Raw genomic sequence first — 12130 nt, forward strand, 5'->3', positions numbered from 1 at the left:
TGAAAGCATGAGTGTTAGTGTTAAAGAGTATTATTTGTTTCAGATTTGGACTTTATGCTAGTAATACTGATGCCCACTAGCCCCTGTCTACTCACAAAGTATCTGTGCAATTGGATGTTTAATACTCTCATCATTTTTATGAAGAAATAAGATCTACTGAATAACTGAAGAAGGTCCCTTTCCCAAAAGCCTAGCATGCATGTGTAAGGACATTAAAGGTTTCAAAGGGCTCTTCCTCCTTCACCCTTGGCAGGAGCTGGGATCAGTGACAGCTGCTGTGGGGTGGAGATGAACATAAGCCTAAAGGGAGACCCTTGGTCCTGAACCCCTGCCCCATAAAGACCCAGGGGAAACCCCCTTTGCAAAGGCAATTGGCCCCAAGGCATGTGATGTGGAGGAGAAAGAGCATGGTTCCTGATGTTGGAGAAGGGTTCCTGATGTTGGAGCAGGGGAACCTCTCCAACAATGTAATCAGGAGCAACAATGGCAGCAGAAACCGCCCTCATTACCATACGTGTCATTAGACTCTTTTTTCTTCAGTTTGAGCTGTGATCTGTTGTCTGGGTATACTGCAAGAAGGACAGGAGACTTGTTATGGGTTTTAATCAGGCCGCAACTTTAATATATAGATGTCTGGGACTACCCCACAGATAAAGTGTACAATGCAGGCAAATCCATGTTTATTCAAATCAATTATCCAGGGCTTCCATCAGCCCCCACTTTGTTATCCAGCTCCCGCATTGACCCGTGGCTTGGACCTTACCATCCACCAGTCTCGTAAGAGGGTTAAGGAGGGCTATGAGAATGGGGGGTCGGGGGGTTGGCTCCCTGCCGTACCAATCATAGGAGTCCCCGAACCCACTCCCCGATTCTGTTCCTTTATCCAGTATCTCCTTTTAAGTCCTTTACCCAGTCATTTATCTGGTCACTGGCTGCCCTCCCTATGGAGTACCTGCACTAAACATCCACCCAACCTTACAAAATAAGTTGTGACATATGGCCTACCACTTTTTCTATTCACCAGAAAAGGTCCATAGAGACTTGCCCCACCCATTCCTGGAGTGTGTGTATGGGGGGGAGTCATTGCTGCAAAGCTGACCATTGAGCACCTTTTACAGCAGTTTCTGACCTTCTTCCTCTCCACCCCTCTCCCCCAACCACAAAGCAGAGCTGCCCTTCTTTGGGTAAGCCCAGACAAATTATGCCCCCCTTTAGTTGTGGTGCAGTCATCTGTCTGTCTTCTCTACTGATTAGTTGTTTGCCTCCATCTTTCCCCTCTTCTCACTGCATCAGATTCACTCCCACTTCTCTTCTCTATCCTTTTCTTACTCCCTGCTTCAGCCTCAGTGTCCACTGTTTCTTCATTCCCATGTTTACTCCCTTGATTCCATGAACTCCCCTTCACCATCACTATTCAACCCCCATAATATATGAGTGGAACTAAAATCATTTTTCAACCATCACCCTGATAATTTTGCTTCCTTGTTGTACTTCTTGCTTTCACCTTTATTCTGGTTTATCTTTTTACATTATAAGCATTGAGCCAATGGACTTGTGCAGTACTGATGACCCAGTAGAGCCCCAGTCCTGGTTGGGACCTTTGGATGCAGTTGTAATGATATAATAATAATGTTATTTATATAGAACAAAGTTTCAGTGTTATTTTTTAACCAAATAACTGCCATCTGGTCTTTACTGCCTGTTGCATGGTAGTATCAGAAAGATAATATTTAAGGTTAATATTTGTTTAGTAACATCTGGTCTCAATATTATTAACATTAACATTCTTGTTGGGAAACTATGTGTGGCTAGCTGACTCTGTGGTCTAGTGAATAACGTCTATAAGATAACAATGTTCATTACAGATGAACTGCAATAAAAACAGTATAATGTGTAATGTCATGGAAGAAGGACATGGATAGCATTCTCAAAGCTATTTTGTCCACTCATTCAAAAGCTCTTTTGTCTTATTTAAGAAGTTCTTTGTAGTAGTTAAAGATTAATTATTGACACTTATGGACAAACTCAAGGAGAAGCAGCTTAAAACATGATTATGGTGGTGATGAGGATTATCCTTTCCAGCAGGACATACCATGCAAATATTTTAATGACACCTCCTGGTAACCAAAAGTATTATCTATTTTATAATAAAAAAGCAAGCTAGAAATCATCTCGCTCTTTTTACTGAAGCAACACTGAGGCATTATCTCCAAACAAGAACATATGTCTACTGCTCCAGTTCATGGCTTTATATTTTCTTGGATTTGATAAGGCTGCATATGAAATCCAGTTTGTTAACCAGGCCAGATAGAAGAGCATGGCTCAGTGAACCATTCATAGGTCAGCCCTCTTAATCTCTTTAATAAACAAACATATGTGAACAACTGGAAGTAATGAACCAGAATGGAAATGGAACAGGTAATTTTACTTTCAAGTGTTTTTTAGTTGGCTTGGAGAGATTTTCATCTGAAATGTAGCTCTCAGAAACCAGGGGTATACATTTATACATAATATAGGAGAACTGAAGGGACAAGATCAGACATTTTTGCTTGGACTAGTCAATGCCAAACAAATATCATGAATTTTCTTAAGCAAATAAGCCCCTGTACACCTCATGCCTATGCATGAGATCATATCAGACATCTAAACTTTTTGCCAAGCTTCATGCAGAACTACTATAACTCTGAAGGTTCATGAGGCCATGCTCGCTATTCAAAAATTAATTATTTTTTGTTTTACTTTCACAGCATCTAAACTCAGCTTCCAGCTAGCAATAACAATCACATACCATTGTCAAGGGATAAAATGTGGGAGATGCCAGCTGGAGACAGTTGAAATTTGCCAATCACTTTATATTGTAGAAGGTATTTGCAGCTAAAGAGATGCAAGAATAGAAAGCAAATGGCAGTGGGGTAAATATCAACACTTTTTGTGAAATAGTGAAAATGATGAGTTTGAAGGCACTCGTGTTAGTCTTTGCAAAGGTATTGTAGCTTATTGTTGGGGCTTGAGAGAGTACAAATACGAAGTGTATATGAGTGCCCAATTATAAATGTTCCTACACATTTCAAAATCTAGGTAGAATAGAAACGTTATCTGAAGGATTTAAACACAACAAAAAGATCTTAAATTGAAGGGACTGAAGAAAAGAAATCATACTTTATTGATCTTTACATGAAAAGATACTAAAATGTAATGTAAATTGTATGCAGTGAAAAGAGAAGTTGTTTCTAGCACACTAAAAAAAAGCTTTTAAATGTTAGCAGCCTCACAAAAAGGTAGCATGGATTACCTTTGGGTATCCATAGGCAGTTGTAGGGCCAACTATACAGACCTCTGAGCCTTGAACTTGTCTCTGGCTGTCTTCATTTGTGCGAATAAATGATTCACTGTGCAAAGGAGAAAGTGACAGACTGATAAAATTTGCTATATTATGTGCTAGTTTTTTGTTAGGATTACATGCCTAAATGACCAAGAGTTGAAACTTGTAAACTTTGCTTTACTTAGAATTATCATTCAGCCTAAATCCTGATGACAAGCATAAGAGTTTTATGTATTATGAAATTGAGCCACTCTTAGTATTGTACCACTAGAGTACCTTAAATATTATATATATTCGTATATGTACAAAAAGGCATTACATATTGAGAGACTGTGTATGAAATAGAAATGAATGAGAAATCAGTTCAGGCAATAGTGTCCATGCTAGAGATTCTGTCAACACAGATTACCATGATGTTTGGGGATTATGGGTAACCATCTGCAACATATCAGCTAATATAACCTACATCATCTATCAAGCATTTAACATCACAGACAGCAACAATCCTATTAACAAAGAGGCATACAGAATATTAACTATCATCGTAATACACCAGTAAGAATCTGACTGAAACAATTGATACTCTGTGCTGATAGCAATACAATTATTTTGTTCATTTCTCTCTAGAAATCTGAGTTGCTTTGGAAGACACCATTATCTTGATTAATTATAATATGGCCCAGTCTATAAAATGTCACGTATAAGAAATATCATGTAAAACAGACATTACTGCCCACAAAATAACATCAGTTTAGAATTACTAGTCCTAGCTTTTTATTTATTTATTTTTAAGCAAACTTCACACTGTGGTTTCTAAAAGAAAACTCAGAAGCCTACAAAAACTTTGTGATCAAATGTCCTTCATATAAAATGAGTTTGAGTGGTCATACTTTAATCTATCTTCTCGTAAAATATCTGAGCATATAAAATGAATGGAAGTGATTTACAAAGATATGCATCAAATGGACACACGCTACTAGACTGGTGACTATATAGTAAAGATAAGCCATACAACAAAATGTCTGGGCAATGCAGTCTGACTCCAAAAATATTAAAGTCAGAGGAAAAAAACTTTCACAGATCTATAAAAAACAAGATGTAAAATGAACAGTGAAGCCAACTATGAATGGGATATATGTAAATTCAGAACTCTCAGTTTTAGTGGATTATATGGTCATATTAAGTAAATTAATTTTATTTTAATTTTTTCAAAAAAATTAAAATTTCATAAAACTTCTCTAGATGCAAGAAAAAGTATTTTAAATAGAACAAAACAGGTTTGCAAGTGTCATTTGGAAAGATACGTCCCCACCAGTACAAATATGTCCCTATAATCCTAGTAAACACTATGGGCCAGAGTTTGACAATCATTTAGGTGCCTAAAAATGCAGATAGGTGCCTAATGGAATTTGATGAAGTGCCCAGTGGTCCAGTTTAGGCATGTAGGCACTTTTGAAAATCCCACTAGATGCCTATCTGCATCTTTAGGTGCCTAAATACCTTCTAAAAATGTCATCCTATGCCTTTAATAAATGAGGGGCCTACTGGAACAATGGGGGAAAGGAATTCTAGTGTATTGGGCCATTCACTGAGAACATTCAGATCAATATGCATCAGTTGAACCCTACAGTCACAATGTTGCACAGGGAGAGTGGCAATTTCTTAGGTAGGTAGGACTTAATAATGTGGGCATTTAAGGGTATAATATGCTCCTTGCATATGGGTCACCACATTCATAACTATATGACGCTTCTGTGACATTACACAGGGTACCATATAGACTGATAGACAGCTGTATCCCCTCAGTTCTCCAACCTGCCTTTTCTACAGCTTCACTCCTGGTCTGTTCACACACAGTGTTCAGCATGTAAGTCATTCCCAGCTGTACTCTATGAGTTTTATAGCCACCCACACGTGAATTATACTTCAGGGGACCACCAGCTGTTTCCTTGCCAAAATGTAGATTTCTGACTCACACCTTTTTTCCTGCTGAAGAATGGCCACTTAGCCAGATGATAGTTCATCTGATTTTGTGGATATCTTCCTGAAGCATCCGTTTGCCTTTTTGTCTTTGAGCTGCCTGCTTTTCTAAACTTGGAACATGTCTCAGTAATATTATACAACAGAATCTTATAACTTTATGTACAATGTTGCCACTTACATATTACCAGGACAATAATGATCAGCAAATTATTAGTTTCCAAATGATACCTCACAAGTCATACTTTGTACAAAATCCAATATAGTTTTGTAAAAAGGGTGAACATAGGGATCCAGAATATCACAGTCACTTCATTCCATAATGTCCTAACATTTTTACATTCCCAGAGCATAATAATCTTTTAGCTTTTCTGCTTTTTTAAGAAACATTATTTATATTAATTCCTACTGTGATGATTTGGGGAACCTGTCTATGCACAGTTTATGTATTTTGTTATATCTGGGGGACTTTCTGTGTATATCTGTGTTAAATTGCAAACTCCATTTTGAATGTGGGGCTTGTTTGCCTTCTCTGCTTTTGCCTCCATAGCGAGCTAAAACCCACAGGAAGTGACTAGAGACATTCTTGTATCTGGCACAGGGCCAACAATAGAGGGCCATTAAAACTTGATGGTCCTTTATACACATAAAAGCTCTTTTGGACAAAGACAGCTACTACCCAGGGAAACTAGATTTTCAAGACTGAACTCCACAGGGGAAGCAACTCAGCAAACAGTCACTTGGTGGGGAACTTTGATCACCTGACCAGGCAAATTAGGGAGTCACCTGACAAAGGGGGCTGGAAGTTATAAAAGCTTCTCTGAGCAACCATTTTAGAAAAAGTTTGAGTAGGAGAATGGAAGGGCATTTACTGTAGTCTCCAAGACTCCACGATTCGGAGGAGAAGCCATGTGTAGGTAAGTCATTAAAGGACTCTGACCTAAACCTAAATAGTGTTCTAGAATGGTGAATATACTGACACTGGGAAATGTGTATGGATGCTTTATTGTAGGGTGATCATACCTCCCATTTGGCCAGGACAGTGCCTTTTTTAAGCCCTATCCTGACCGACCCAACTTTTTTGGTAACAGTGGGTATTTGTCCCATTTGCTCATGCCAACTGATCAAGACAGCAAGAGCAAATGGGACAAATGCCCACATTTGTCAAAAAAGTGTGTTGAAGTGCAAAGGAATGTGGTGGGAGGGTGAGCAGCAATGCCAGTCCCACACACGGGAGGAGACAGGGTTCAGGCAGGGGGGCAGGCAGGGCTCGAGCGGCAGTGACAGGCTCACGAATGGGAGGACTGGCAGAGGAACTCTCTATTGGGCCCTGCCTGCCGCCCCACTTGAGCCCTGCCTCCCCATTGCATGGGGCTAGCATTGCTGCTCATCCTTTTCCCCCACACATGTTCCTCCACATCACACCCCTCTGATTGAGTCGGCAAGAGCAAACGGGACAAATGCTCACTTTTGCCAAAAATATTGGGACGGCCAGGACAGGGACTGTGGCAACTAAAATAGGATGTATGGTCACCCTCAGCACATTGGAGGAGATGTACCACATGTTGTGATAAGAATATGTAGGATCCATGGATCGTGAAAGGCATGTTGTGAGGGCGTGTTGATCATTGTAGCAATGGAGATGTTTGCAGGTTTTGTGTCTGTTGTTCTGGCAGGATCTGGTGCTGCTTTGAGTTGGTGTCTTCCGGTCTGTAGGGAGCTTGTTCCTTATGATGAGCTTGGAAAGGTTGGGGGTTGTCAGAAGGCCAGAAGTGGGGGCTCAGGAAATATAAATTTGGGAGTCTAAATTCATAACTCTGCTAGACACTAAAAATCATTGACTGAACAGAGACACTGGATTTATGGTTTATACAACAATCTAATCCCCCTTTTTGTCCTATGACTGCAGAGGTGTTAACGGGCCACTCTACCTTAATGATCCCTTAGAATAAGTGATATTTTTGCTAAACCATCTGGTCCATCTTGCATTTACTTGTGACTCTCGGATTAGTTTTCCCAGATCTGAAGAAAAGCTCTGTGTGGCTTGAAAGCTTGTCTCTCTGACCAACAGAAGTCGGTCCAATAAAAGATATTACCTCATCCACCTTGTCTCTCTAACTATAAGGGTAGTTAAGTACTGTCACAAGTCACCTAGGGAGGTTGTAGAATCACCATCATTGGAGGATTTTAGGAACTGGTTAGACAAACCCCTGTCAGGGATAGGCTAGATAATTTTTAGTCCTGCCTCAGTGCAGAGGACTGGACCTGATGATTTACTGAGGTTCCATCCAACCCTACACTTGCACTTCTACTCTATTCTTTCCTAATGGAGTCAGCAAAGTAAGAATTCAGGGAGAGGAGAAGAGGCAACCTGGGAGTTTGCAGACCCATATCACAACAAGAACAGGAGTACTTGTGGCACCTTAGAGACTAACCTATTTATTTGAGCATAAGCTTTTGTGAGCTACAGCTCACAGTGTGAGTTGATAGAATCTCATATCTAATCGAAGGTTTGCTGGCACTGTGGCAACTGCAGGAAGACTTCAGAGCAAAATGCATGAGTCCTACAACAGATGGGTAACTTTTTCCAGCATTGTCCACTCAATACATTCCCACTCTCAATATGTATGTATTTAAAAAAATAGCAATAAGCTTTATTTAAATTACTAATATCACTTTTCTTGGGCATTGAAATAAAAGAGCTGTAATTGTACAATACACTGGAGGGAAATGGGAATGATCATGCACTGACTGGGGAACACTAGATGATTTAACAGGGCTTTCCATCTTTAACTTCTACTACTCTTTTGTTCTAATTGTTTTAATTTCCCTGAATACCAGTGTCCAGCAATAGTTGTAGCAGGAGCACAGCACTTTATAGCTCAATCTTCTGGATGCCTTTGTAGGAATAAAGGGGTTTTTTTGTTTTTGTTTTTTGTTGGGTTTTTTTTTTTTTGGTGGGTGATTGTTGCTGTTTTTAATTAAGTTAGTTTTGGTACAATGATGCAGGCTTTTGTCTGCTACTTTTCACTCACTATTCATTCTCCTGCCAAAATGCTTCTCTCTCAGTTAGTTATTGAGAATGTGTAGATAAGCCTCAAAGTGTCAAATTACATTTTAAATTTCATGCTCTAACCACCTGCAGTTCTTCACTAAATGGAGACATAACAACTTAGCTGACAGTGCAGATCTCCTCTGAAACATGACTCTAAAAATGGCATTAGGAGATATTGTGTTTGTATTCCATTAATTTCCACCCAGTTAATAAACAATGTCATTTACAGTCATCTCTTCAAACTCAGGATGGACTCTCAATCAGACAGTTTTTTCTTTAATATATCGCCACCTGTAATGAAGCTTCAACAGGTCAAATCATAGAATATCAGGGTTGGAAGGGACCTCAGGAGGTCATCTAGTCCAACCCCTGCTCAAAGCAGGACCAATCCCCAATTTTTGCCCCATATCCCTAAATGGCCCCCTCAAGGATTGAACTCACAACCCTGGGTTTATACTCATTTACAATTTGGTAACTCGATTGCCTCCAAATTAAGCCATCATAAAAAAGATGACTCTTGTTTTCTTCACTGGGCCTGTCTTCATTCCAGCAAGTGCCCAAAACTTGGTAGTATGGCATATGTACCATGATCAAGCACTCAGTGAACATCAGCTTCTAGGGCCTATGGGTTCTAATGCTTGCTGGCCTCCCAATAAGCATTCACATGCACACCTGGAAGGAAAAGATTTACTACTGTTAGAGGAAATAAAAGGGTTTAAGTGCCCCAGGTGCAGTGGCTTAATCAATTGCAATAGAGCAAAACCCGAGCTCCTATCTTGGCCCTGAAGGGGAAGTTCAGTAGAGCATTACAAAAATAACCTTGGCCAGGGGTGCTTCTCAGGCTTAGTATGGTGATTGGGGTGTCCCTTCTAGTCCATCTAGAAGGTAATTAAAGATCAGACTATAAGTCCCACCAATCAGAGTTCAGTTCCATCTTTAGCCTCATGGTGGGGTGCTCTCTGTATGGTCTTACTGTCATTCATCATAATGTTTGCCTCATGTATCTTGCTTGCAAGTTTTCCCACCTGTATACTGATTCTGGTGGACCCTGTTGATTACCCAACTTCCTTGTGACAGTTCTCAGGTTGCTTGCTGTTGTTGCTGCTGAATCTACCAAGCAAGCTCACTTTTCTCCTTCTCTCTGAGCCTCCATGTCCTTCTGTTGATGGACAAGAAAGAAGAGAATTCAACTCACTCTTGCAGCTGTGTTGGCCCTGCTTTGCTAACAGGAGTAAAAAGCTATTTTTCTCACTGAAGTGAGACTAAATGGCTCTGAATGCACACAACAAGCAGCTCTGAGTGAGAAGGTGACACTTTTACGTAATCACTTTTCATAGTAGAACTTCACTTTAAATGTACAGAAAATACTGTGGAATGCAAATGGAGAAGCAGACTGTGCCAGTCTTGGTTAAGAGAGTTATGCGATGATTTCTCTTATTACTGTAATATTAGGGGAAAATATCTTGATCGAAGTGCACCCTTTCCTGCTTCCCTCATCAGCTTACTATGCTGACAAATTCAGTCACAGACTGTGCATAAAGTAAAACTATTATGTCTCCATGTTTAAATATATTGCAGCCATTATTAGAGTGGCATTGTTTCTCATGGATATCTTCTGGTGGGGATGATACTGTTCCTTTTATTAGAATTTTGGCAGAGAGATTACATACTCCTCGTGTTCGCTGTATACAGTGAATACCATTCTGCACTCAATGCAATGCCATTGACTTCGATGAGACAGGACAGAACTGATAACAAAACATTCGGCGCACAGAGTACTATGAAGGATGGACTGATTGGAATACTCTTTTTCAGCCAGTAGCTGTTTGCTTAGCTGTAATCCTAGGTCAGCCAATGTATACCCTGTTTCAGAGTTAATATATCAGGCTAGACTTTCCACTCCCTTCAGCCAGCAGGTGATAACTCACGGAGAATTTCCCCCCCCCCAGGCAGGAGAACTCTCTACTGGGGGAAACCTGAAAAAGGTGGTCCATCTCCTCACCCCTGTAATAAGAGGAAGGAGGGGCCATAACATGGGTAGGACAGGATAGGGAGATCAAAGGGGCTCCGCTCCAATCCTCTATTAGTATACGGTGCTTAGGGCTCAGCACATATTAACTATTGATGTGTGATATTAAGACTTCAACCATATGTCTGCACCTGGGGAGTAAGACATCCTCATGTAGGCTACCCAGTACTCTGGGACTGGGCATGCAGGTGTAAATGGGAGCCTGCCAACTCCCACCCCAAAACAGGTGGATGGGGAGGGAGGGAGCATTGCCCCCCCAGCCCCCTCACACTCATTGGCTATTACAGCCCAGCTACTATGGGGACTCATTTATAAAGCTTTTCCATTCTCTTCTGAGAGATCATATTAACTCATTTACCTATGATAACTTTTACCCTCACTATCAAATCAGAAATGTATATATCAACAATGTGTTACAGACTGTAACACAAATGGTATATGCAGTATCATGTAAACACCTAGAAATGACTAGGTTTGTTTCATACTCTATTTTTCTATTTTAAAAGGTAAGATATCATTCCACATCCCCTAAGAAATTACCCATTGGTGTTAATAGCTGATTTGAGAGCAGAAAACTTGGATCATTAATTGACAATTAAATCTCCGATGGCATCCATTGATTTGTTGGCTATTATTGCATTAAAATAGAAAGTCTTTGAATTGTTATTTACTGTGTACATTGCTGCTGCATCTCAAGGAATAAAGTGGTTTATGACCAGTTTGACCTCAATATAGCCTCATAAAGAGAATCTATTACAAATCTCTTATATTTTTGAGCTTGAGAAAAGGCTGAGTAGGATCACCTGCTGCCACTCTGAGGGTTCTAATGTGACACGATATATAAGCCAATATCTCTTCCCTTATCACTATATTATAATCCATTTCACTATCATTCCATGGAACATGAAACTACAGCTGTAAGACTATCCAAAAGCATAGGAAAGAATAATCCTCACTGACTTGGAAAAAAATCTCGGGAATAAGACAGCACCAGTAAGCAAGGTCTAGTAAGAGGTTCCCTGGACCATAGACTAATATTCCTTGTCGGTGCCTGTGGTGGTATTAGTAGTCATTAAAATATGTCCTTGTCATTGGTAAGGGGCAAGACATACACTAATAGAGAGGGGCAAAAAGAAATTTGTCCGAAATCACAAGCCTACTTGCTGGAAAAGCTAGAAAAGTGGCATGAGAGTGAAAATCTGGGTTGCATACACCATTGAAGTAGGAGAGGCATAGTCTAGAGTAAGCAAGGTAAATAAGTTGAATTAACTATACAGAAAAGAATTAGATATATGGATGTTTGTTTTTATTTGCGTTTCAGAGGAAAAGCTGTAAAACAGTTAGGGTCTGTCTACAATGTAATAGGGATGTGTAATTGTGACACATGTAGACATACCCTGGCTAGCTTTAATGTTGATAGCTTGCTAAAAATAGCAGTGAACCTGCAGCAGAATGGGCTTGTGGGCTTGTACTGACTGCTACCCCCTATGCTGTTATTTGAGCAAGCTAGCATGGATATGTCTAAGTGTGCTGCAGTTACACTTCCTGATTGCAGTGTAGACACACCCAGTGCTGGCAAAGCCTGAAAATGTTTGGTCTCAGAAGGGAACAAACCAAATAGTCTAGGTGTAGCCCTCTGCTCTAAACAACAGCCAAAATGCTGCTTTTTGGATATTTTGATTGCTTTGAGTCCTCAGTGCCTACTCATCTCTGTCATCATGGGAGGGGAAAACAGGACCGCATC

Source organism: Lepidochelys olivacea (assembly GCF_965140295.1).
Source record: "Lepidochelys olivacea isolate rLepOli2 genome assembly, chromosome: 5".
Classification (NCBI taxonomy): Eukaryota; Metazoa; Chordata; order Testudines; family Cheloniidae; genus Lepidochelys; species Lepidochelys olivacea.